Here is a 25,254-nt window from a genome sequence, read left to right on the forward strand (position 1 = left end):
TATTTTGTGATATATTCATACAATGAAATACTCTACAGAAATGATAATAAATGAATTAAAGCTACACACAACAAATAGATGAATCTCACAAACATTATGTTGAGCAAAAGGAACTAAAAGCAAAGGAATATATACCATATGATTACCTTTACATAAAGTTCAAGAACAGGCAAAATTATTCCATCAGTCAGAAGAACAGATATCTTTGGACAGGAAGGAAGGACTAGAGCATAATAACGTCTCAAGGGAGCTTCAGAATGCTGGCAATTTTTCAAATTTCTTAACGTGGGTAGTGGTTAAGTAGGCTTTTTCATTTTGTGATGATTGACAAATCATGCACAATTATGACCTGTTGCTTATTTGTATATTTAAATAAATTAAGTTTAAAAAGACATTATGTTTATTACATCAAAGTCTGATTCTACTACCTTCAGCTTTCTTTTCTGTTTGAGTATGTACAAATTTTATCAATATAAGTAAATATGTGTAAATATGCATATGTTGAACGATAGATATATAAACATATTATTATATGTGTATGTGAATTTAATTTGTTCTGTATATGGCAACATATTGTCTCCCCTCGTTTTTATCTTTACATATTTCCTATTGTATTATAGATGCATTTAGTAATGCTACTGCATAACTTCCTTGAAGACTTTACTTAATTCATAAACACTCTCGTTACCTTTTTACTTCCTCTAAACCAGTTCTTTCTGTCTTCTCTACTGTATCATTGTTACATATTGTTCCATAAATGCTGCAATTGTAAATTTAGCAATGATCCTAAACAGATGATTTCTGAATTTTTCTTCACAGTCCTGAGGAAAATTATTTTCTCAAATTATTTTTCCTCTGCACCTAGAGTGCTATGAATAATTATGAGTTTCAAAATATATTTATAGGCTACTTTTCATACTTGTCACTCATTATTGAAAACATGTGGTCTAGCCAGTAGTACCAATATTACTTGCCTTTGTACACTCCCTGACAGACATTACAATCCTTCTTAGATCTTAACCTAGAACCAAGTATTAGTTATACCTTATTATACTTAGGGGATATTCAGTTTTGAGGAAAAAATTCTTGGCACCGCTGCCCAGCTTTTATGAAGAACAGCAGAATTTAATCCTGGATAAGATTATCTACTAGTCTTTTTTCTCTTGCTAGAAAGGTGAATGAAAAATTACAATCCACAAAGCACAAAAATTGCATAGGCCCTGTAGTCTTTTTCTTATTCCTGCCTAGCTCTTCAATGCTAATCTCAGAAATACGAAATTGAGTCTTTGTTTCTGTTCCCAGCCAAGACGCCCTCTTGTGTCTTGGTGAATGGATGAGGTAAAAATAAATTTTATTTATTTGGGGGTAAGGGGTGAGATAGGGGAGAAGATAAGGATCTGAAATGGCCCTTCTCTGCTTACAAAACCCTCTAAGAGAAGGACCATGCTCCTTTTCCTCCTGTCAAAACTTCATGAATCTGCATTTTGTGTAGAAAGGTAGTAGAGGGAAGGGGTATATGGTACTCTTACTATCTGCCTACTTGCTGGGCTCTTTGGTAAAGCAGATTTTCTTCCCAGGTCCAACAAATCATTAATCATTATTCGTATTTTCCATTGTTCATAAAACTTTGCACCTTATTTTTCGTGACTATTCAATGGAAAGGCATGATAGAATAAATCAAGCATTTATATCCATCATATTTCAGAAGCATCTTTTAAGAGGCTTTTTCTATGTCAACTTAACTTACATCAACAAGGAAAGTTCTTTCTCCCCACATGTTCCTATCTCATTTGAGTCCAGCCATAGGGGTAAAAAAGAGACCGGAATAATGGCAGGGGGCAGTAGCAGTAGCAGAAAGGAGGGTATTGGCAGGAGCTGCTATCTGACATATACAGAGGTAAGTGAGTCAGTGGCTGCAGCCACCACTACTCTCCAGGGTGTGTAACTTTTCCTCTCTAAACTTCATCCAGTAACTTCATGTGTCTATTTCACCTCCAAGGTTTAGTCTCAGGAAGGTCCCAACACAGTTACACTATGGTGTGAAAGAATGAAATTTATAACAATTCTTCCATTCCCCTCTCTCCCTAAGTCTTTATTCTCTTTTACCTCTAACACAAATATTTAAGAAATAATTTTTATATTATATGTCCTCCGTTGCCTCCATTATAATCCACTTTATTCCTGAGTAAAAGATGCAGGTAATAATCATGATTTTTTACCTATAAGAAAAAATTTAGAGTGATAATAAACTCAGAAATATAATCCTTTGAATTCCATTCTTAAAAATTAAAAGATACTAGGCCAAATGCCTAATTATTTAAATTCAAGAGGCAATATCTTAGCTACTGATGGACTCAACTTGCCAAGAGCAGATGAATAGATGGCCAAAACAAGCAAGTAAACATCAGAAATTCTGAGTTCAACAATTTTATCCTTTTTAAAGGATGCAGCTCCTCAAAAGTAAATGTATTTTCCATAGGATCACTGTCTCTCAAAAGAAACATTAGTACGAGGAAATAGAGGTACCTATGGAGTACTAGGCTTTCTCCTGAAGTTTTCAGAGAAAAATCACATTCATTACTTCTAAGGAAAAGGAACCCAGTTACAAACAACCAACTTGAAAATAAAAGCTTTATATTATCTTTTTCCTATTTGCCCATGGGAAGCTGTCTGACCAGCTTGAGCTTAAAATTTTCTCTGGTGAATTAATGTCAGAAACCAGTTAATTTCTAAGGCAGCCACCATACAAATAAAGGATTGCTGTTTTCTGTGTGTGACTTGATTTTAGAGTTGATGGTATACTGGCAGAGAACCAATGCTTTAAACTATGAAGGTAAAACAACTATCCAATTTTACTTACCTCTATAAACAATTCATTTCTCTACTTTATGGTCTAAGTTCTTGAGTTCCTATTATGATAATTCGATAGTTTTAGTCAATTAAAGAATTTCAACACACTTTAAATGCAGGCATGGAGATGTTTTTAATTAGAACTAGTTACTGAATAAACTTTTTAGGTGTCTCTAATATCACACTGACAAGATAGATGACAAATGCAAAATTGATTAAATTTTGCCTTACTAAAGAAGTCGGCACAATTACCAAAATTGCAGTCTGGTCATTTTTTCTTAAATATACTTGAACATTCATAACAAAGAGGAAAGTTCACACATTTCTGAACTGGCGGGGATTCATTTCAATAAAGTGAGGAGAGAGATGTAAGCAATCACCAGTGATAACAAAGGAATTCTTCAATATTTGGCTTACAATTTTTAAAATTACTGGAGAATATTTCAAATATGCACATTAACTTTTAAAGTAAATTAATGAATTCTAAGGAGAAAGAAGAGAGAAAGGGAATCAAATTCTTATTTTGGCACCAAGAATCTGTGACTTTGAAAATTATTTTAACAGATCTGGTCTTAAATTTGTTTTTATCTGTATAACTATATGATCTCTGAGGTCTCTTTCAGCTTTACTATGATATGATTATAACAGAAATTACATGTTTGAAATGAATGAAAAAAATGACTTAATGGATATATAGTGATTTCTGTAACACAGGAAAGATGGTCAATATTTATGGGAATATGTAATTTTATGAAATATATTTATTTCTGAAAAATTACCTATAGTCTTAGAAGACTGAACAATAATAATTATAGAATAATGGTAGCAGTATGATTGAGTGCCATCTATGTGTCAGATATTTTACTAATCACTTCACGGAGGAGAGCTTCTTTAGTCTTCCTAATAGCAGTATAAGGTAAGTACATTCATATGTCTATTACAGAGATGCATAAAATGAGGCTTGGAGAGGTTAGTTTCCTAAAATCATCTAGAGAGAAAGTAGCACAGATAGATTTCTAATATATTTTTCTGAACCCAAAACCTTCTTAATACTGATGCCAGTAGCCTCTTTGCAGAGAAAATATTAGTATTTCATATCTTATTTATTAATTAGCTTTCATCACAAAAAGCAGATATTTATATTCTGACAGTTATTTTTAAAAAATATTACAAATTTAATATTACATTTTGTTATTAAAACTTTTCAAAGAAAGGATAAAATAATGTTTAAGTACATAAGAATGTTCAATAAAATAAAATATGCTGATTTTAAGGTAGTACAATGTAGGATAATGTTGAGTTAAAAAAGTTTACGTCAAAATATTATCAGAAGATAATGTAGCTGAACCTACATATTAATTTTTATCAAACCACAGTATGACCTCAAGTGTTTGATTTCCAACTGAACCACTTAGCATCTGTACAATTCTGAACAAGTAATTTATCTTCTCATGCCTAAACCTTCTCATCTACAAGAAAAAAATTTTTAAATGTATTTTTAAAAATTCTTTTGAAGAAAAAAAAAATTCTTTTGAAGATTTAGTGGTGTAATATATACATGAAATCTTGCTGAAAAAGTTAAAGCATTAACAACATTATTGATTGAGAGAATACCACGCAAGACTTTGTCTTTCTGACGCTATTTCTTCATAGAGGTCTCTGATTCAAAATACGTAGGTTAAACATTGAAAAATGTTGATAAAACTAGAATTAATCTGAAAACCAGTATCCTACTAAACTGTTGCTAGAGAATTAATTGATATAAACTTTTGACAATGTCTTTTGAAATGTGAATTGTGCCTATCCTTTGATCCACCATTTTCACTATGGGATTACATCCTAAAGGAATTTTTGCAAAACTCTCAGAGGAATGAAAGTTTTTTATAACAACAAAACAACAACAACAAACCCCATAAATGTCCCATTAAAAATTACAATGTGTCCATATAATGAAAAATTATAGAAAATATATAGGAAAAGGAAGATCTTATAAACACTGAAATATAAAATCCAAGATGTACTGCTAAATTTTAAAAAAGGAAGTTATGAGCTTGTATGTATATCACAATACAAGTTTGGAAAGAACAATTTATTTAGGTTTGCGTATGCACTGAAAATGCATTAGAAGGCTATACAGCAAGATGTTAGCAGTGTGCCTGTGTGGACTGAGCTGGGTGATGCTGGGCAGGGCAGAGCTGGGAGGACTCATACAATCTTATGTGTCCTGGTTTTGCTTAACTTTTTCATTACAGATGTGTATTTTTTTTAGGAGTTAAGTATTTTAAGTAGGTCGCTACTATTGAAGAAAATGTAAAATGGTAGAGAAATTAATACATTGGTCAAGTATGAGCCAAAGAAGAGAAAGCAATATTTTGTTTATACAAGGAAGCAACACATGTTTTCTAGAACATGCTCAGGGGTAAATATTAGAAATGAGTATTTATAAAATAAATATTTAGACCAATATGTGTAGTGAATCTTTGAGATGCGTCCATTTCAAGTCACAGAATTTACAGCACCACAAGTTTTTCTGTAGTATTTTTGAGACCTGAAGGCCAGCTATGGTGGAACAATGACTTAATGTAGAAAATGTGGTGTATATTATAATTGAGAATACAAAAAAATCCGGATGAAAAAGAGATTTGCCTTTAGATGACAGACCAGGAGCTCGGGGATTTAAGGCATCATGTCATAACTGGATTCCAAACAGAACTTCCCCCATCACTGACTTTTTCCTCAACCAATACAAACGTGCCCGCGTCAATCATTCATGGGGCAATTCTACCTCAATGCAACTTCATTCCTTCCCCATAGAGCCTCCCTCCTTTAACTGCACAGTAGTCCCCACTCATTGACGGGGGGTTCAAGACCCCCGGTAGATGCCCGAAAGCACAGACAGAACGGAGCCCTATACGTCCTATGCTTTTTCTTACACGTACATACCTATGACAAAGTTTAATTTATGGATTAAGTAAAGGATTGATAACTAATAATGAAACAGAACAATTATAACGATATACTGGGGGAAAAGTCACTTGGAAGTGGTCCCTCTTCTCTCAAAATAGCTTATTGTACGTACTCACCTTACTTCTTGGGACCTTGTGAGGTAATAAAACGCCTGGGTGAGGTGAGTAAGCGCGCGCGCGTGCCAACGCACCGTTGGCTCCAGCTGACCTCTGACCTCACGTCAGAAGATCACCTGCGTCGGGACTGCGTGATGACCTCAGCAACTGAAAACTACGGAAAGCAAAACTAGGGATGGGAGGGGTGGGGGGTGACCGCAATCTAGAATCGCCGCCTTTGCTGGGCTGGCGCCCTGGCGAAACCACCTCGGGGCCACGTCCGAATTCTCCGGGGTGTGTCTGATAAATAGTCACTGTGGTTGTGCGGGGGCCTCAGCTCCAGGAAGTTTTCAAGGCCCCATTTCTCCGTCTCTTTCGCAGCCTCCGCTCAGCTCTTGTTTGCCCGATTATTGTTTTATCCAATCTTATACCCGTGACGTGGTGGACCCCGCCTGTCTGGTTAAGTTTGCGACCACTCACGGCTTCCTCATCCCTTCCTGTAACTCGTCAGCTGTCTGCAGTGTGACTTTCGCTCGCCTCACAGTCATCTCTCGTGTAAACTCTTGGAACAGCCTCTCAAACCTCATCCTAAGTGTCACTTTTATTGGAATCCATTCTCCACAGTGCTGTCAAGTATTTATTTTATAGATCTGATCATACCACTTCCAAGCTCAAAACCTGTTAGCTCCCCACTGCCTAAAGCACAGTTGTTGAGGATATCAAAACAATAATTACACACTAATCTTTTGTAAGAAAAGCATTATGTATTATGTATTAAAACATATAAAAATCCTTTTTTAGTCATAATTTGTAAATGTATTATAAAATTAAAAACAATGAATACGAATGAGCTTAAGAATTAAAAACCAGAAAAAAGAAAAAGAGCAACAAAATAAACTAAAACATAAGAAATTACAGAAAATGGCAAAAAAATCTAGTAGCTACTTCTTTGGAAAAAGAAAAAAAAAGCACTCTGGTAAGCTTAATGTAATATAAAAGAGAAAACACAAACAATAGAACAAACCATGCAGAGCAATTTAAAATCATAACAGAATAACAAGTCTAAATCTATTTAACTATTTTTCGAAAGCAGAAGATTTTGGTTAAAAAAGCATTCCTAATAATTTCTTAAGGAAATAGAAATTAACAAAACTAACTCAATAATCCTGGGAGAACTGAGGAAGTACCCACAAAAGGTACATGACCCACGTAGTTTCAAAAGACTGCTATATTAAAATACCCAAGGAATTTATGCAACCTTATTAAATGTTTCAAAGCATATGATAATAAGGAAAACTTTCCAATTCATTTTATAAACTAACTCTAACCCCAAACAGAATTTAATAAAGATAGAGCAAAAAAGAAAATAAGGAATTAATCTCTTTTGAAATAGAGGCAAAACACCCACATTTAATAGGTAAAAAACAAGCATATTTTAGACTACTAATGCATACATGATTCAATATTAGAATTTCTTTTAATAGAATTCAAACTATCCAAAAACAAATTTAAAAATCCATATGATCATATAGATAGATGCCAGCAGATGTTCCATAGCAAAAACTCTAAGCAAAATAGGAATATAACATACTTACTAAACATGGTAAGGATGCTTTATTCCAAAACGACAGTCCATCATCATACCTAATAGTGAAAAACAGATATACCAGCCATGAAATTAGAAAAAGGCCTAAAATCATTCTATTACCACTGTTGCCTACTGTAATTATAGAAATGCTAGTCAATGAGGCCAGAAAACAAAATATATAAATTAAAAGGTATAAATTTGGATCTATATTGAGATGGTTTACATACATAAAATAAAATTTGCCAATTTTAAGTGTATAATTTAATGAGGCTTGACAAACATACACAGTTTTGTCACTATGACCAGTCACAATATAGGCTGTCAACACAAACTGTTCCCTTGTGGCCTTTTGTTTTTGTTTTGTTTTTTTTTAAAGATTCTGTTTATTTATTCATGAGAGACACAGGCAGATGGAGAAGCTGGCTCTGTGCAGGAGGCCTGATGTGGGACTTGATCCCTGGACTCCAGGATCACACCCTGGGCTGAAGGCAGGCACCAAACCGCTGAGCCACCCAGGCATCCCCCCTTGTGGCCTTTTGAAATCAATCACTTCATCCTATCCCTTACTCTGGCAACCTCTGATCCACATTCTGTCATTATAATTTTGCTTTTCCTATAATTTCACATAAATAGAATCTTATGGATAAAGTATTTTGTACTTGGATTCCTTCATTTAGCAATGCTTTGGGGATTTATTCATGTTGTTGAATTTTTTAGTAGTTAGTTCCTTTTTATTACTGTTCACTATCTGTATATACCACAGTTTATTTATTCCTTGTTAGTGGACATTTGGATTGTTTCCAATTTGGGACTACTCTGATAAATCTTCTATATTTTATTGTAAATCATTGTGTGAAGATATGTTTTCATTTCTCTTAAGTAAATAATAAGAGCAGAATTGTGGACTATGTGAAATTTGTATCTTTAATTTAATAACAGACTGCCAAACTATTTCCTATAATGGCTATAACATTTTGCTCTTTCAGATGCTCCATATCCTTGACAACATTTAGTAATGTTTTGTTTTCTTGTTTTTGTTTTTTTAGTTTCAGCAATCTAAGAAGCTCTATAGAGGTGTCACCTCATAGTTCTAATATGCATTTCCTTAATGAATAGTGATGTCAAGCATCTTTTCATGAGTGTATTTGACATTTATACATCTTCTATATTAATGTCTTGGTTTCAAATCTTTTTTCCATTTTTTATTGGTTTAAGTTGAAAGAGTCTTAATATATTGTTTATGAGCCCTTTATCAATTATAAGTTTTGAAAGGTTTCTTCTATGATTTATCTTTTTATTTTCCTAACCTTATTTTTTGAAGGACAAAAGATTTAATTTTAAAATTTAATTAACCATTTTTCTTCCTTTTTTGGTTTGTGCTTAGTTCGGTGTAAGAAATGTTTGCCTAACTCAAGTCACAAAGGTTTTTTTTCTCCCTGTTTTCATCTAGAAATTTCATAATTTTATATGTTACATTTAGGTTTGTGATTCATTCTGAGTTAATTTTTGTGTATAGTGTGAGATAAGAGTTTAGCATGCAAATATTCTATTGCTCCAGCATAATGTGTTGAAAAGATGATCCTTTCCCCATTGAAATACCTAGGCAGCTTTGTCAAAGATAAATTAACCATATATTTGTTGGTCTTTTTTTTTAGAGTAACTATTCTGTTCCATTTATCTGTTGCTTCTGTGACGCTGTAGTTTCACACTAAGTTTTGAAATCATGTCCTGTGAATCCATCTTGGTTCATATTTTCAAATTTGTTTTGCCTATTCCAGGTACTTTGCATTTCCATAAAAAGTTTAAAATCAGTTTTTCAATTTCTAAAGCAAAAAAACTATTAGGATTTTGAATATGATTATATTATACCTGTTGATCAACCTGGGGAAGATTGACATCTATAGATTTGAACCATAAACAGAGATGTATCTCCTCATTCATATGTCCATTTTAATTTTTTTCAGCAGTGGTTTGTAGTTTTCAGTGTACAGGTCTTGTACATATTTTGTTAATTTGATCTCGGTGTTTCTAATTATTCATTGCTAATTTAGAGATACACAATTGATGTTTTTATATTAACCTTATAGCTTGAAACTGCTGAACTCATTTATTAATTCTAGTAGATTTGTTTTAGAACTTTTAGGATCAAGACGCCTGGGTGGCTCACAAGTTGAGAGTCTGCCTTCAGCTCAGGGTGTGATCCCAGGGTCCTGGAATCAAGTCTCACATCAGACTCCCTGTGAGGTTCCTACTTCTCCTTCTACCTATGTCTCTGTGTCTCTCATTGACTTGAGATCTTTCTTCTTCTTTTTTTTTTAAGATTTTATTTATTTATTCATGAGAGACAGACAGAGAGAGAGAGAGAGAGAGAGAGAGGCAGAGACACAGGCAGAGGGAGAAGCAGGCTCCATGTAGAGAACCCAACGTGAGACTTGATCCCAGGTTGATCCCGGTCTCCAGGATCACGCCCTGGGCTGAAGGCGGCTGCTAAACCGCTGAGCCACCCAGGGTGTCCTTTCTTCCTTTTTAATATAAAAAAATAATGCTATAAATTTTTCTACAACCACTGCTTCGTCCCCAAACTTTGGTATGTTATGTTTTTATTTTAATTCAGTTGAAAGTATTTTCTAATGATTCTTTTGATTACTTTGGTGATCTATAGTTTATGTAGAAGTAAGGTGTTCAATTTCCAATTATGTGAGGATAATTCAGATATCATTCTGTTATCAATTTCTTAATTCTGATGTGTTCAAATAACATACTTGTGTGATTTCAATCCTTTTAATTACTAAGATTCATTTTATGTCCCGGAATATGGTCCATCTTTACTGAATGTTCTGTGACATTGAAGAAATGTATATCCTGTTGTTATTGGGTGGAACATTCTCTAACTATTAATTAGGTCAAATTAGTTGAGAATCTTCTTCGTATCTTCCATATGCTTACTCATATTCCAGATTCATGTTCCATCGATTATTGAGAAAAGACTGTTAAAATCTCCAATAACATCTCTGGATTTTTTTCAGTTCAGCTTTGTGTGCTTAATGATTTTACTCCTTTATTATTATTAAAAGTCCCTCTTTATTCCAAGTAATATTCCTTGTTCTAAGATCTACTTCATCTAATATAAATATAGCTTTTTGGGAAGCCTAGATGGCTCAGCAGTTGAGCATCCACCTTCAGGCTCAGGTCATGATCCCAAGCCTGGGGATCTAGTCCGGCATTGGGCTCCCTGCGGGGAGTCTGTTTCTTCTTCTGCCTATGTCTCTGCCTCTCTTTATCTCTGTCTCTTATGAATAAATAAATAAAATCTTTTAAAAAAAGATAGTTTTTCCAGCTTTCCATTGCTTAGTATCTGCATAGTATATTTTTCCTCATTCTTTTACCACTAATCTATTTATATATAAATTTAATTTTGAAATACTTTTTTTCCATTCCAATTTTAAATCCATTAAGATTTTCAGAGACTGTACATAAAATTTATAGATTTAGTGAGAAAGTTCAGCTCCATGATATTGACCCTTCTCATCTAAAATAAATAATTCTCCATTTATGCAAAACTTTTTTTTATAATTCTCATGAAAACTTTAGATCTTTTATAAATATATTTTTCACGTCTATTGCCTAGTTTATTCTTGTGTTTGTTTAATATATGGTGCTATTATGAATGATTTCATATACATATACACAACATATACATACACATTGCATATATTTTTTTAATCTTGCAATGAAAAGCAAAACGTGCATTTAAAAAGTACAGAAAAAATAACCAATAATAATGAAGTGTATACTCGTTTATCACCATTGAAATCAAGATATAACAATCTCAGTGTTTCAGAAACCCATTTATGTGTTCCTCCCTGGTCATCACCTCTTCTTCCTCCCAGAAATGATCAGCAACTTGATGTGTGAATATCATTCTCTTGCCTTTATTTATTCTATCATTTATGGTACAACTCTAAATAATACAGTTTAGTTTTGTTTTTAAAGTGAAATAGCCATTATGTATTCTATCTAAACTTATGTATTCTGTCTAAATAGCCATTATATATTCTATCTAAACTATCTAAACTAATTAATTTGTTACCTTAATACTTTAGTTAATACTCTTCAACATTTTATTTGAATTTCTTTCTCTTTTAAAGATAATTTGTTTTATGTCATCAGTAAATTATGTTATTTATCTTCTCCTTTCCAATGTTTAAATGTATAGGGTTATTTCCAACTAACATTGAATAAAAGTGAGAAAACAATGATAAATAATGGTGATAGTGAGGATCCCCATTTTTTTCCTGATAATGGCTGTACTTTTAGTGTTTCATCATTATTATGATTCTATTGGTTGTTTTAAGATATATGTTTATCAAGTAAAGCAATATTCTTTTATTCTTACTTTCCAAGAGATGTTTTTCACAAAGAATATAAAATGTTATCATGTGACATTTTAGTGTCACTCAAGGCAATCGTTGGTTTTGTTATTTTGAAGGCTAAATAAAATTTATAGGTGCAGTTGGAGAGAAAATTTATTTTATTCTATTGATATTGCCTCCTGGAAACATCATATTCCCTAACTTAATATTCTTCTGGAAAATTGAATAGTTTTCTCTTTACTTCTTACTACATATTTCTTAAATTTACATGGAGTACTTCAATGTTTCTTGCAGGTATTGTGAATGAGGTCTTTTAAAATTATAATTTATAATTGAATTTTTTAAATTTAATTTATAATTGGCCTCTAAAATGACCTCTTTAATTAGATGTAACAGTTTTTAAATTTATTTCTTCTTAAGTTTTTTCATCAAGTAATCATAGCATCTGTAAATAATAACTATTTTTATTTTTCCTTATAAATATTTGATTTTATGACTTCTCCTTCTGTTCCAGTGCAGGTAACAGGGACCAGAATTACTCTCCCACCTTAAATAATTATAAAACTGGACAAAGTATATAAAACCATGACTTTTTTAAACTTTATTTTTATTTTCCCAGCTTTACTAAAGTATTATTGAGAAATTTAAAACGTACGTATTTGGTTTCTTAATTGAAGTATACTTAATATACAATATTAGTCTCCTCAGGCAAGGAAAACAAAAGTAAAAATGAACAGGTGGGACTACAGCAAACTAAAAACCTTCTGCACAGCAAAGAAGCCATAAACAAAGTGAAAAAGGGAACCTACTGAATGGGAGAAAATATTTGCAAAATTTTTATATATTTCTTATGATTTGATATACATTGTGAAATAATTACCATTATCAAGGTAATTCATACACCTATCATCTTACACAGTTACCCTTTTCTTTTGTGTGTGTTTGGTGAGAACACTCAGCTCCACCCTCTTAGCAAATTTCAAGTGTATAATACAATATGATTAACTTCAGTGACTAGAGCTCGAAAAGTTATTCATATTATAACTAAAAGTTTGTACCTTTTGGTCAACATCTCCCTATTTCCACTCTTCTGTCCCAACACCTTGATAACTACCATTCTGCTCTTATTTTTTTATGAGTTTCACTCTTTTATATTCCTCATAAAAGTGAGATAATGTCATGCATATTTGCATGGGTTTCTGGAATACTAAGAATGTTATACCTTGACCTTAGTGGTGGTTAAATGAGTGTGTACTTCAAAAATATTAGTTATGTTTTTCCACACTTTTTATATGCATACTTTATTTTTCATTACAAGATTAACTAACTCTGTGTGTACATATACATAATCATTCATAATGTCATATGTAAAAAGCACAAGAATAAACAATGTGAAAAACATGTTCATGTTATAAGAAATCTAAACTTTTCATGAAAATTATTTTTTTCATGAAAATTATTTTTAAAAAGTTTTGCATAGGGACGCCTGGGTGGCTCAGTGGTTGAACATCTGCCTTCGGCTCAGGGCATGATCGTGGGGTCCTGGAATCAAGTCCTGCAATATTTGGACTCCCTGCAGATGCCTATGTCTCTCTCTGCCTATGTATCCCTCTGCCTATGTCTCTGCCTCTTGCTCTGTGTCTTTCATGAATAAATAAATAATTTTTTTAAAGTTCTGCATAAATGGAGATTTACTTATTTTAGATGAAAAGGGTCAATATCATGGAGCTGAAGCTTCTCACTAAATGTATAAATTTTATGAACAGTCTCTGAAAATCTTAATGGATTTAAAATTATAATGGAGCAAAAGTATTTCAAAATTAATCTGAAAAGCTAAATATTATAGGGACATGCCCTATTATTTTTATTTTAAGCACTATTAAGAGACTTGATATATAGATGTATGATATTTAATGTAAAAAAAACAATAATACTTCAAATTGATGGAGAAAGTAAGAGAATCATAATAGTATTAGGAAAATTCAGGGGAAATAAACCTCTAAATGAATAATGACTGACTTCTAGATTATAAGAAAATACTATAAAAGCATTTTTAAATAATTCTATAATTTTAGAGAACAGAAAAACCTTATAGCAGAAAGGATCTCAGAAAAGAGTTATAAATTTTTCTGAATATATATTTAAAAATCTGCTTAGTTATATGACCATAATCAAAATTAAAAGTTAAGTAACAATCATGTAGCAAAATGTTAATATCCTCTAACTTATAAAGAATTCTTTCAGTGAAAGAAAGTCGAACAATCTACTAGAAAAATGGACAAAGCACATCAGAGAGGAACTTAAAATGAAGAAATGGTAATAGTCAATAAATATTAAATAATATTAGTAAATGTTAAAGACTATCTCACTGAATCTAAGATATATAGTTTAAAATATCTTTCATCTATCTTAGTGGAAGAGATTGAAAATATTATTATATCCAATGTTGACCAAAGTGTGGGAAAATGGATATTTATATACACTGCTGATAAAGACAGGGATTGGTATTTATAAGAGACAATTTGACAATATGTATACTCTTCTACCCAACAATTCCATTTTTAGATGAGCATATTAAGGAAATAATTGGAGAAGTGAGCAACACTCTATATAAGGATGTTCATCACAGCATTATTATATAACAGCAAACAGATAAGAAACAACAAATATTCAACAATAGGGAAATTGTGAAATACACACAATAGAATATCATTTTGTCATTAAAAAATTTTATGAAACATAATGTCGGTGAAAATGGCATGTATTTTATAGTCCCGTTTATTTAAAAAATCATATGCATGGGGATCCCTGGGTGGCGCAGCGGTTTGGTGCCTGCCTTTGGCCCAGGGCGCGATCCTGGAGACCCGGGATCGAATCCCATGTCAGGCTCCCGGTGCATGGAGCCTGCTTCTCCCTCTGCCTGTGTCTCTGCCTCTCTCTCTCTCTCTCTCTCTGTGTGACTATCATAAATAAATAAAATTTTTTTTAAAAAAATCATATGCATGTATGCATTGAAAAGTGTTCAGAAGGCTAAGCACCAAAATTTTATTTTTTTAAGCACTAAGAATTTAACATAGTTATCTCTAGGTGACAGGATTTTGACTAATACCTTCTTCTTTATAATTTTCCACTTAATAAAAAAGAATATTAGAAAATATAAACATCAACAAGAAATATTTTCCACCTATTAAGCTGGCAAGAGTTCTGTTTTTGTTTCTAATGTAAATGCACTGTTGGTGGGAGCATGGGTAGATATGCTGTCTCATACCTACTTGTGAAATTATAAATTGATAAGAATTTTCATAAGGCAATTTTTCACATGTATCAAATACAGTATTAAATTTAATTGTGAAAAATCAGCAATTGTATTGATGGTGGATTGACTAAATTATCAGCGTAATAGCCACACAAAGGAATTCTATGCAGACATGAAAAAAGAGGATGCGAGGGCGCGTGGGTGGCTCAGTGGTTGAGCAACTGCCTTCGGCTCAGGACGTGATCCCAGGGTCCTGGGATCGAGTCCCGCATCGGGCTCCCTACATGGAGCCTGCTTCTCCCTCTGCCTGTGTGTGTGTGTGTCTCTCTCTCTGTGCCCCTCATGAATAAATAAATAAGATCTTTTAAAAAAAAATGAGGATGCATGTTTATCCTTAGCAACATGATAGAATATTCATGGCCCATGAGAAAAGTCATATGTAAAAGAGTAAATTTATGGGATGTAATATAATTAAATATAGATACAATTATATTAATATCAAAGATGTGTTAATAATTGTCTCTAGGTTGTGGACACTGGTGGTTTGAATTTTAATTTTTTTGTTTGTTTGTTTGTTTATACAATGAAAATAAAACATTGGTAATAAGATAATAATGGCTTGCGAAGATCTTAGCATCTGCCACTCCCACTCTGTTCTGCTAATACCACCGGTCATGAGTTAGATGGGTACCTAACATACATGGTCCTGATGTCACCTGGCACTGATTAGTAGGCTCTAAGAAAGTAGACAGAAGACAGAAATGAACAGCATGCAAAGCAACAACAACCAAAAAAGGACTGCTGACTTCCAGGCAGAGTTTCTGATGTCTGAGTCATTCGACACTCGAGTTGTTTATGTTCACAAGAGACAAGCCTCATTGTGTGTGGATAATTAGAGGTCAGAAAACACATGGGCTCTGAGGTCTCTTTGGATTTTATACCTGGCTAGCCATGTAGCTCCCTCAAAAGTGCAAAACTAGCACTCATTCTTTAGTGTGGCTCCATCTTATCAAAACTAGCCACTTGTTACTAAATAAACATCTGGACAATGATGTACAGATGTTTCTTCTGATACATACACCTCAGATAGATTCTCATCCATCTTGAAGCTAGTAAAGGTAAACACCTAACAATTACTTGGGTTAATGTTGCAAGGGGTGTTCAAACCCTCCCATATCTCCGATGGTAGAGAAAAAGCCACAGAACTAACTGCTTGCCCTTTCCTTCTGATATGTGATTGAAGTCATTTGAAAAATCAAATTTCACTCTTTCCTACACGCCCCACATTTTATGCATTCTAATATGTGATTAGATTTTGGAGCTTGCCTCATGAGGCTGGGATATTTTCATGTTGCTCACTCTCCTAGGGATACGTTCCCAACCTGTCATTAGCATGAACATCTGGCTTACAGCTAACCTCCTCTGTGAACTCACCTCACCAAACAGATCAGTTCTTGCTCCATGTTCCTATAGTTATCTGTTCACAGTTTATATTAGAAGCTAATTCTTATTTCCAAACTAGCATCATTGTAACCTGGCATATAGCTCCACCAGTCATTATTTTATACATAATGAAAGACAGCAGCAAAGATAATTCCATAAATACAAACAATAATGTGCATACATAATCATGATTTCAAAAGGATGCTGGTAGTTTGTTATATTATTTCATGCACATGTACAAACTAGATTTCTGATATTCCTCTTCCTTCAGTCCTCGTTATAAATATTTTCCCAAAAGCTCAAAAAAAGTGATTGTGAAAGACACTTTAGCTTTCAAGTCTTCAGATTCACTTAAGCTAAGGCACACAACGAAATATATAAAACGAAACAAAACAAGAACACGATTGGCTTGTATTCTTCGGCTGTGGTTTTATAGTCATTACCTGGCCAATGTTTCTTCTCTGATAGGAGTAAGGATTGCAAGATTAGGTCTGGGAAGGGATTGTATTTAGCTGAGATTTGGAGAACCACTTAATGAAGCAGACAGTGAAGGAATCAGATTTTGTGTTTTAAGGGGAGGGGGGGGGGCTTGCCTTTGGCAAACATTCTAGTAGTAATAATAGTAATGCCATGTCTCCAAAAGAAAACCGTGATTATGGCTCACATTAGTTTGTATTAGCATCTACAGAAGACAGGTCTCTGCCTGCCAGTGTTCATACACTCATAAGCACAGTAGCAGCTGAGAGAAACCTCTGACTATTTGTTACTTAGTGATACTGCCTCTGGCAGAGTAGAAGCAAGCCTCTCTCTGGGGAAATTGCTGATGTTACTATTTTAATTTGCAAACCACATTTCTCTGGATGATGATGAGATTTCAAATAACCTAGACAAAACAGACCCTAGTTTAACAAGCTGAAAAAATACAAGCAAACAAAAATATTTTTAGCCTTTCTCTCTAATTGTATAATTGAAAAATCAACTCTCCCCAAAGCATCTTGCAAGGGTAATGCCACAGAAACAGGAACCAATTGAAAGCAGCATCCAATCTGAGTCCCAATCTAGTTCGCTCCAAGATTTAACCTAGTGCCACCCAGAACTGAAAGGTAAGTATAAAGGTAGATGGTATTTAAGCACGATGAGGAAATATAGATTTCAAAGAATACTCTAGTTGTAACAGATGTTTCACGTGATACAGCTTGTTTATTATGTACTGAATGGAAGATGTAAGAGCGTTGAAATGTTTTACCCTTAGAATAATAACCAATTTATGCATGAATTTTATATGCATATTATGTATTTGTATTATATTCACAAAACACATATTCCAGTAAGCCAATTAAACTGTAATATGATTTAGTCACATTTATGGGCATGAAAAACATATCAAGACACTATTAAGTCCATCTGTCCAAAATTTACATTGAATAATCCTTGAAATAATATAATTAGAAAATGTGTTTAACTCAAATAAGAAACAAAGCACTATCGAAGATTAGTTATAGGAACAAAATGCTCCTCAATTAAGGCTTTAAGACACATATATTGGAGACAACATAACCATAATTTATTTATGATTATAAATACATACATACATGCATAAAACACATGGACCTGACCTCCAATTTTGTTATTGAGAAGTCACTCATTATTAATTTTCAATGAATTTAAAGAGTAAAATTTAGGCATAGAATAACTGTGCAATACTACTTGGCATTTACTCATGATCATCATAAGGGCAAAGCAATTAGATGCATAATTTCCTCTAAATTTACACCTTGACAACGTGTGGTGAAGTTTGAGAGCCTGCTGTCTACCCTGGAAATATGCGTTTGACCAATTTTGTCTCGATAAAGCAGATTGTTTCCCTACTGAGAAGAAACATTTCTCCAGATACCTGTACAATATTTACATGACTCATCTTAATCACAAATGCCCTTTCCAATATGGCTGGTTCTTCTTGGCTCTGTTCTGGGAAGAAACAGGTAGGAACTTCTTTTGCCTTTTTCCAGATTCCCTCCTTAGTCCAGGCATATGTTCAGGTGAAAAGGACAATTGCTTAGCTTCTGTTAGCCTCTTCATAGTAATTCAGCTCTTCAAATGCAAAACTCTCCTGTCACTTTCCCAGCCCCCTACATCTACAGATTGGTTTGGTCTCTCATGGATTGGAGTGAAGTAATCCATTGCTTTCCAATTCATGAGCTGGAGCTTCTTGATGAATCTCAAAGATTTAATGACAGGGATTTTCTCACTTTCCTCGGCTGATTTTTCAGTACTGAATGGAATGTGAAATCCATGGAAGAGAGAGGATGAAAGATGGTTAGGGTGCCCATGCATGTATGTGTATGTGCATGTTGATAGATATAAAAATGACTTAGGGCAAAATTATAAATGTTTGAAGCATGATTTACTGAAATTTCTTATCTATGTCTAGTATTTCCTGGGAACTGGCCCCCTCATTCCCACCGGCTATGTAGTAAAACATGGACTTTGTACCTGGGATAGCCTTCTTAGGATGACATAACTACAGACTTCTGATATTCCTCAGTACTTATTTGTTTAGCAATTTTACTAACTGCAGCAGAGTAGTAAGAGATATTTGTACTAAGTGATTTCATCCCTCAAATGTGAAAATCTATTTATATACGGTTGACAGAATGTAGATATATATTGTCTGAGAACAAAGTGTGGCTCAGGGTTTGAACTGAAAGTTAATTCTCCATCTTCTCTGTTTTCTCTTGTATTCCAACAAGTTGATACATTAAAATCAATCTAACTTAAACTTTCACTGAGCCTACGATTCTGTTCCCAAGGATCTCAATGTCAAAAGACTGAAAACAAATCTAAGAAGCATTGGTACAAGCAACATAGCAGGCCTGCAGAGACCTGCCTTAAGTGTAGAGAGTAGAAAGAAAGTCTAGACCATTTCCAGATGGGTATTGAGGAGGAAAGAGAGCCAATTTTCTCCTTAACCAAAGAATTGTGAGTACACCAAAAACCCATGTTAGACAGCAGCATTAGGTTGAAAATCGCTCCTGGATGACATCAAACTCAATATAGCAGAGCAAAGGGAACACAAGTATGAATATTTACCACCCAAGAATTTGGAAGACCTTATGAAAGTTTCATGGAGAGTGAGACTTTGTGAATTTGTATATAATGGTTCAAAATTTAAATATTCCACATAGAAAAAAAATGCAGTGTTAAAAATGGCCTTTCTCTATGAAAACATTACTTCATCAGTAAAAGGCTAACGTTTGTCAAAGATAGAAAAAGTACGGACAATTTTAAAGGGCAATAGCTATTCTCAAGATAATTTTGCAAAGTAGAGGCATCTGAAGAAGGCAGAAGTTGTGGGGAGGAGAGGGGAGAGACAAAACAGCGTAATAGAGAAAATTAACTTACTAACATTTGGCATTAAATTTGAAAGAAAGACAAAAGATAAGGTATTCAAGCCAATGAACATTGGAGTCCACTGAGAAATGTCAGCAGCAAAAGGAAGCTTCCAGTAACAGTGTGTCATAAAAGCTGACTGATGGATGTTAGGATCAGAGCGTCAGGAGAGGAAAACCACTGAGCAGAATTTGTTGCCCATTGTTAATTCTCCCCCAGAGTTAACCTAATGTCTGACTTCTCATCCTTACCAGTCAGGGTCTAATCAGGAGACAAGACCACATGAGCTACTTTCATCAGGGCCAGCTTCATAGTCAAGTGACAAATGTACTCATATAGGAGCCCATGCTCAAGTTCCACACTTGAAATTTAATACTGTGTAACTGCTACAATGAAATTCTTGATAATTTTGCCTTTGAATTCATGTTTTGTAAGTGGGACAATGAAGTCAGACAATGGTATAATAAAGCATGTTCCAAAGGCTTAGAGCCTCAGCTGACATGGTCCTGCCTCTTGCTACCTCTCCAGATTGATTTCTCAGCCTCCCTCCCATTCCTCACTCTGGCACTCCTGGCCCTAATTGGCCTCGTTTTCCCCACCCCTGCCCAGTGACTGCTGCTTCTCTACCCCTGGCATAGTTCTGGGCAGGGAGGCAGGAAAATCAGGGTTCGGCACATGTATCCCACAGACTCATGGGGCCTCCCTAAGCTGACTGGCTCAATGAGCCTCTTTCCCACCCCCATCTATATACAGATTTTGAACCTTCATGCTGAAGTTTAAAGAAATTTGAGGGCCATTCATCTGCTCTGGGTTAGTTGACAGCTCCATGAAAAAAGGTGTCACCTGGCTTGGTTGGTCTGGTCCAGGGTGTGACACATCAGTTCAGCAGCCAGTGAGAGGTGATATCCAATAGCCATCAAACCCAGCCACTGTAGATCCTGGGCTTCTGTGAGAGTTGTACCACCATGAGCATATCTGCATGGCTGCAAGCCCTCCCTTAACTGACTCTGTGCCTGGAGATAGCCTCTCCCCAGCTCTCCAGACTTCCTAAATCTCACATGCATTTGTTTCTTCCAGCCAATTCAAGTCACTCTCCAGGAATGAACCGCAATATACAAATTGTTCAATGTTGGGAATTCCACATAAATGGTCTGATAGTTATACTTAAAACTGGCATTGTACACTATAAAGATGAGTGGTCAAACACACTATTTTTTTTAAATTTAAATTTTATTTTTACTTAGGATGAAAATGAATAGAAAATAACACTATGGCAAGTTGAGAGAGAGACCAAAGTAGAAAAAGATCTTACTATGTAACTTTACTGGCTCTTTTACCCCACTTTTTGAATAAGGCCTGCATTTTCTTCTTGCACTAATCCCCAAATCATGCAACTGGCTGAGAATTTAATATGAAGAATCGTTACCCAGGTATTTGAGAACTGAAAAGGCAAAAAGGGAAATAAGGTATAATGGAGATAGAAATGACAGGAAATGCCTATCATCTTTATGGAGGAAGGAACATAGAGAAGAGGTTACGGTTATCAAAATTTAAACACTTGGAGGAAAAGCCCCACAGAATGAAAACTCAGACCTTTGAGAAGTCAGCACTGCTTAACAGGTGCTAGACATCATTACTGTTCAGGAGAGCATTCTGCAATGATAGGAATGGTTTATGCTCTCAGTATATGACTATTGAACCTTTAAATGTGCCAGAGAAACTGAATTTTAAAATGTTATTTAACATTAATTACTTTTAATTTGCATAGGTAGTTAGCTAGTGGCTACTATATTATTTAACATAGTGCTAGAGCCTCTGAATTCAGAGGAGGAATCTGTTGGCTATGAAATACAGACTTTGGAGGAAGATGTACTGGCCAACTGGTGTTAGTGGCTCTGGAACATGTGATGAAGATGACTTTGTGAGAATTGAGAAGATTGAAGAATGAATCAACAGCAGCTACTGGAGTGAACTGCAGCCACTGGTGTGAAGAGGCACTGCTATGGTGATATGGTCAAGAACAGAAAAAAAAAAAAAAATCAAAAAAAAAAAAAAAAAAAAAGAACAGAGAGTCACAGAAATGAGTAAGTCCCTTCTTCTTCCTAGAGGTTTCCAGCATCCCTCTAGTGCCCCTGTTGGGAGCGTCTGGGAGGACACCAACTAGGAAAGGAAAAGAGAAAATTGCAGAAATGTAGTGTGAATAAGCATCACAAAGCTGGAACTAGAAGGGGGGAAAGATGCTAGCACTTCATCGTGGAATTTTCTTTGGACTATGACTTCTGGAACTTTTTAGATAAAATTGTGTTCCCTGTTCACGAACTTTTGTACCAGCCTCATCTCCAACTTGGCTTCTCTTCTCAGCCTGTACTTCTTTCTAATAGTGCATATACCTTGCTCAATGGGCACTGCCCTTGCTCAACTCTTAGATGTATTTCAGCTCAGTCCCCAGTATGTGACAACTTGTGACAAGTAAAAACAAAACAAAACAAACAAAACAAAACAAAACAAAACAGAAACTACTAAAACATGAGTGAATATCTCAAATGTGAAGGAGGAAAAAAGCAATGATAGTCTGAGGGAGGTTAGCCTGTGCAAAAATTGCCCTTTTCATCTCTAACCTTTTTTTTCTTGAATAACCCAATCCTGATTCCATATCTACAAAGACAGTTTCTTGTAATTTGTAATCTTGTAATTGCAACTTACAACTTGAATGTGTGCTAAGATGTACAGGCAAACTAGATATTCCTTGGGAAATTCTTAGGTGATTAAAAACCTAGCCCCAGGAATTGGGCTCATCTGATATTGATAAACTCTATTTCTCACACTCATGGGAATTGAGAATTAATAAGAAATTTAGAAATTAAAAAATAAAGGGATTATCATTCATAGAGATTTGACTCTCTAAAGCAGACCAGGACAATATTTTGATTTGTCTTCCATCTCGGTCACTTGAAACAAAAAAAAAGCTTTAGGAGCTTGTGTATCTGAACTAAAGATATGCCCCGGTTCATCTCAATTTGTCCCTAAAGAACAATTAATTCCATGTATCCTGAAACTGGCATTTTCACTTCAAAAATGCTTGTTACCAGCACCTATTTACTAAGACTCTGTGAAGTGATACTCCAGTCTATTATACTCCATGGTATCAATTCTTCTCTTTAATATTTATCACTTCCCAACTTTGAAAGTTGACTATGTGTAGTCACATTACCCTCTTTTCCCAAAATGTGTCACAGTACATGCTGTTTCTCAAAGGGTTAAATTAAACTCTGTTTCCTGTGTCAGACAGGAGAAAACAGTACTCACTTGAGAAGAAAAAATTACCCTCCTGAATCATAAATGCAACTTTTCTTGGTGTTTATGGGGGCTTCACAAAACATAAGAGATGAATCTAAGCTGTACAATTTCATGAGAGATTAGCTTTATTCTAATACAGAAATTCTATTGAGGGTCAAATATAACAATCAAATTTTCAGTACATTTTTTCACATAAGAATTTCTCCAAAATAATATTTTATTTCATCCTTTTATTATTTCGAAAGACCTTATATAAATTAAAATCTAGGGTTATAAGTGAGATATCAATTAACATAAGAATCAATTTAATGGTAATTTAAATAGCTAACTGTTATAATTTTTGCATAATGAAGTGGCCTCTGGGCTTGAAGTCCTAATCATGTCTAATTAATTTAAAGGATGTTACTTTTTATTATCACTGAAATTTCTGACAGGTGATAAAACATTTAGGGTTGCCATCACAAACTTTTTACATCAGCTTTACTGTAAGTTGACAAGCCATAGATCATCCCTCTGAAAATGACTATTTAGGAAAAAAAAAAAAGAAGCTCAACTCCATTTGTGAAGTTATAGCATGGAACTGCTATTTTATCCATGAAAAGAAAAGCAATTCTATTCTCTAAGATAATAAAAGAGTTGACATTTTATTTTCATGATCTCAATAGCTGTAATCAACCTTCATAGGGAATAATCAATTTCAATTTCAGAAAATAATCTTCATAACCTCTTGAGTTTATATAGTGCCTATATTGCCAGAAACATTAATATACTTACCATTGTCAATATAAAAAAAGTCTTGATCTTGTGAGGATCAGATAGCAAATAAATCTAACTGCAAGTGGATTAGCTAAAGGGCTTGTCATTTCTTTAAAATAGAACGTTAAAATATCTACCATTAAAGGCATTCTCAGTAATGTAAAATAATGTGAAGAAAATTACTCTAGATTCTATGGTCATTGAAAAACCAAATCCAAAGCATGGAAAGCAAATAGATAAGTCTGAAGCAGATACAGGCTAACATGTGATTCAGGTGATGATGGAAAGTGAAAGTCTCCAGCCAGCATGACCCCAAGATCTGTACTACAGGGCTGTTCTTTTAAAGAGAAAGAAAAGAATTATTTTAGAAATCCTTATGAGGGATTTTTATGTAAGATAAGCATAGTCTGAAAACAGAGTGAGCAGTGAGTAGCTATAATCTGAAGGTCAGTCTGCTGGCAGCATTTGTTAGAATGGAGGGAGAAGAGATGAAGGAAGCAAGCTGCACATTGAGGAATCATGGCAACGCAGTCAAGAACATGGACTTGGGCTCTGGCTATGGGACCTTGGGGTTCTTCAACCTCTTTGTATCCCAGCTCTTGCTCTGTAAAATGTGACTTCTGACAGGTGACACCTTCCCAAGTGGTTGTAAGGGGGATTTAATTAATGAATATGTGTAATTTAGAATAGTGCCAGATACATAGTAGTGCTTCATCCTGTTTGCTGTTATTGTAAGTCTTAGGCAAAGCCACTCAGGATAGTCCAAGAATTTCTGGAGCTCTCAGCTTATAGTAAGAACATGCTTTACCTTGGTTTCAAATGTGATCTGCCTAGATTCAGGCTTAGTCTACTCTGATACCTAAAAGATAATAAAAGCAACTTATGGTGGTAACAAAATAAAAGCCCTGGACTACAAGTCACAAGGCCACTGACCTCTCATTTATTTTTGTAAGCTTTAGGAGATATGAAAAGAACAAGAGCTTTGGGGTCAGTCAAAGCAATTTGAATGCCATTTTAACCAGTTTTGGCTGTTTGACCTTGGACAAGGAGTTCACCTTGGACAGTGTCTTCATCCATAAAACAGGGACGATAATACTTAATTCTTTTATAAATAAATAAAATAAATGTATTAAATATTTAGCAGAATACCAGGCTTGTCAATCGTGACCTGTTAATTCTATTCATTTTCTCTTTTCTGAGCCTCAATTTCCATCTGTACAATGGAGATGTTAATATCCA

The 25,254-nt window shown here is 34.4% G+C and overlaps 1 protein-coding gene across 13 annotated transcripts in view; it reads right to left on the reverse strand.

The window, feature by feature from the left end:
- LOC121498500 (folate receptor alpha-like) overlaps positions 1 to 25,254 on the reverse strand; it is a 203,694-nt gene that overhangs the window by 154,333 nt on the left and 24,107 nt on the right. For 9 of the 13 annotated variants that reach the window (XR_005989819.1, XR_005989814.1, XR_005989811.1 and 6 more), the window contains one exon: positions 7,508 to 7,556. The exons of the other annotated variants lie outside the window; for them this stretch is intronic. The gene's annotated coding sequence lies outside the window, so the exon portion shown is untranslated. The remainder of the gene's footprint in view (positions 1 to 7,507; positions 7,557 to 25,254) is intronic. 13 annotated transcript variants of the gene reach the window in all.

Source organism: Vulpes lagopus, chromosome 9 (genome assembly GCF_018345385.1).
Source record: "Vulpes lagopus strain Blue_001 chromosome 9, ASM1834538v1, whole genome shotgun sequence".
In the NCBI taxonomy this organism is placed as follows: domain Eukaryota; kingdom Metazoa; phylum Chordata; class Mammalia; order Carnivora; family Canidae; genus Vulpes; species Vulpes lagopus.